Source organism: Pinus tabuliformis, chromosome 4_2 (assembly GCF_031772625.1).
Source record: "Pinus tabuliformis cultivar Carrire ecotype Pingquan chromosome 4_2, CPIR1, whole genome shotgun sequence".
Classification (NCBI taxonomy): Eukaryota; Viridiplantae; Streptophyta; class Pinopsida; order Pinales; family Pinaceae; genus Pinus; species Pinus tabuliformis.
Window position 1 is genome coordinate 708,591,784 of NC_142304.1, and position 3,451 is coordinate 708,595,234.

General features: G+C 40.1%; 1 pseudogene; it reads left to right on the forward strand.

Annotated features, from left to right (window-relative positions):
- The first annotated feature begins 1,861 nt into the window (after positions 1 to 1,861).
- Positions 1,862 to 2,796, forward strand: LOC149171456 (LEAF RUST 10 DISEASE-RESISTANCE LOCUS RECEPTOR-LIKE PROTEIN KINASE-like 1.2 pseudogene; annotated as a pseudogene).
- Positions 2,797 to 3,451: the final 655 nt, after the last annotated feature.

Here is a 3,451-nt window from a genome sequence, read left to right on the forward strand (position 1 = left end):
GAGTACTTCTGCAATTTTGGGCACAATCATGGTGAGTGTCCATAGCTCCTACATACCTCACAGTACTCAAGCTGATTCCAACCCAAAAATTCTCCTTGCGATCCTGCCTCCACAAACCTACCTGTAGGCAAAGCCACCAATGGTCTAATGGGCCCTAATGTAGGATTCTAGCCTCTTAGCCTCGGGCACTCAATTGTGATGTGACCCTCGACCAAAAAATGGGTACAACGCACATTGGGTATTGTTAGACTCCGTCTTCTCAAAGTCCTCTGTCAGAGTCAAATTGGCAGGTGACTCTCAAAATCTCAGTTCAAATATGCAGGCCAATGACAATTAGCTTTCACCCACTGCTACTTAGATGTTTGCAAAGGAAATCATCTCTGAAAAGTCGTGAGTTCATAGATAGCAAGAGTGAATATGTGCGATGCTTGCATTTAGCGAGAGAGAGTTATCTTTTCATTGCCACCAACCTGGGATATCTAAATTGCATCAACTTAATTTTTCCTGGAGAAGAAAAGTGGAAAACTATATCTCAATGGGTACACATGGTTTGTGGGTTGTGGATGCCTGGAATGAGGTGCTTAAAGGTTAGTACCGTGGGTATATTTGATGTTTCTGGAGCTGTTCTTCCAAGAAGGAAACTACTGCAAAAAATCAGCGAACAAAACTCATCCAATTTACCTCCAAGAGAAGATAATTTGAACAATCTACCAATACAGGGGAGTAACAGGAAAATAAGTGGCAATGCCTCCAGTGCAAATTTTTCTCCTAATGATAAAAATACATTATCATGTGATGGGAAAAATTTGGAGGAAGAAGAGCTTACTGTGGATATTTCCACTAGCTATTTAGATCATGTTATGGAATCGGTAACTCAAATGATGAAGTCAGAGATCAAATTTGATGTTTCGAAAGAGGAGCTCTTGCAAACAAGAAAAGGAGTGCTTCCCAAGGTATTAATGGTTGAAGAATCTAAGCATGACATTAAGTTGGGTAATCACGTTCTACAATCAGAAAAGGGTGATAGCAGACAACCAACTTCTGATGTTATGCCTTCAGATGTTTCACATAGTCTTCAACTCGAACATGCTGAAACACATATGGTAATATTTGATGATCATCCCTCTACAAATGCAATTAAGGGAAAAGGTTGTGCAGGTGCCAATATAGAACCAGATCAATTTCAACAGAAGGCAACACAATCTCAATTTCCTTTATTATCTGTGTCTCCGCCATCCAATATTTCAGGAGCAGTTACGTTATTGAGAAAGCGTAAAAGCAAATCTCATTCCACTGCATTTGATAGTTATGATCCATGTAATGCGTCCATTCAACAAGAAGCACCAGAGACTTGCAGCCCTTCAATATCCCTTTCTCAGGAAGCATCTGAGACATCACAAAACTTCAAACAAGTAGAATATGCTGGCCAAATATCATTGAGCATCAGTAGTTCTTCTAAGTCACCTATGCATGAAGAGATAAATGAAAAAGAAGACACCATTAATAGTCCGGAAGTGCATTTCAGCAACTCACTGTCTCATATCAAACAACAGGCTATAGATAATGAGTGCCCCAGATGCAAATGAAACTGAAGGACAACTCTGTTTCCCGGGAACACTAGATCCCTATAAAAATAACTGTGTGTAACCAGAAGAAATCACTTCGATTATGTTGTTGGCGTTCATTTTTTGTTTTGGGAGGTCCATAAACATTGGCGCGGTAATTGGTGGTCTCTTTGGAGTGACTCTCGTGGTAGTAGCAGTATTGTCAATATGTATAACTGTGCAAAGGAGAAGGAAACACCATATGTTTAGCGAGAGTTTTGTGGTTAGAAGGCTTTAAACATGATGCGTGTAAGGATATGGAAGCAGCTATACAAGGCAAGATAGGGACTCTACCCATTTTCTCCTACGAAGTGCTGAGAAAAGCGACTAATGACTTTGGCGAGAGAAATCAATTAGAAGATGGGGGCATGGTTCGGTGTATCTGGGTAAACTCCCCGATGGTCGTGTTGTGGCGGTGAAGAAACTGTATCATGATAATTATAAAAGAGTGGAACAGTTTTATAATGAAGTGCAGATTCTCTCGACTTGCTATCATCCAAATCTGGTTCGGCTTTATGGCTGCAGTTCTCCAAAGGACCGTGACCTGCTTCTTGTTTATGAATATGTTCAAAATGGTACTTTGGCAGATCATCTTCATGGGGACCGGAAGGCCGACAGAGGAGGTCTAAATTGGGATACCCGCCTAAAAATTTGCATAGAAACTGCTCAGGCCCTGGCATTCCTTCACTGTCGTGAACCACCTCTATTCCACAGAGACGTAAAGTCTGCCAACATTCTATTAGACGAAGACTTACATGTCAAAGTGGGGGATTTTGGGGTTTCAAGATCTATGCCATTAGATGCAACCCATATTTCCACTGTGCCACAGGGCACGCCTGGGTACATTGACCCAGAGTACCACATTTGCTTTCAGCTCTCAGACAGATCTGATGTCTACAGCTTCGGCGTTGTTTTGATGGAAATCATATCGGCCAAGTTAGTTGTGGACATTAGTCGGGAAAAGGGAGAAATCATCCTCGCTAACATGGCTATAGCAAAGATGCAAGCGGAAGCTTTGCATGAGTTTATAGATCCAAATCTGGACTTTGACACAAACTCTGACCAAAAGATTACTGTATTTGCAGTGGCCAAATTGGCTCTCAAATGTCTTGCACCGCCAAAAGAGGGTCGGCCACATATGAAGGAAATTGCGACCGAGCTGGAACAAATCAAACAAAATGCAGACAAATAGGAACAGATCTGCCTATCTTTGTCTTCAGTTAATAATTTAAAGGGATCTATGCTCCAGTTTGTTAGCCATCAGAGGATTTTAAGAGGAACAATTTTCTGTTTTTAGAATAAAGAGATGATTCTATCTCTATTTATGTAACTTCAGGTGAAACATCGCCCCTGTTTTTGAGTCGATCTGTTTTCTCCTAGAATAGTTTATTTAATGTATTAAAAAATCATTTGAAAAAGTTAGAGGGGAGAGAGAATTCTGAGAGCTGGTGGAGAACAGAGAGTTTCATTGTACAGCTGTTTGAGAGAGATTTTAATGAAAATACAGAGCTCTGGCTTCTGAGGTTCCTGTGGTATGAAATTTAACATTTGTGTCATCCTTTGTTTCATATGTAGCCTTTTATGTGTTCATTTCATTTCATGATCGTTTCCAATTGAACAAATGAAGTGTTAAGGTAGAATTCATAATTTGTATGCTCTGCCTTTAAGTTTGTTCATATTTAATGTTTTCTTCTGTTTGACAAGGATTCATCTTCTATGCCCTTGTCAACTCCTCAGCAGTCTTGCCGTTCCATTTAATCTCAATTTGATGTTAAAATTTCTTGCCTACCTTTCCTCAGGAGATAATCTGTGTTTTTGATTATATTTCTCTGTTCAAGCTGTTTCTT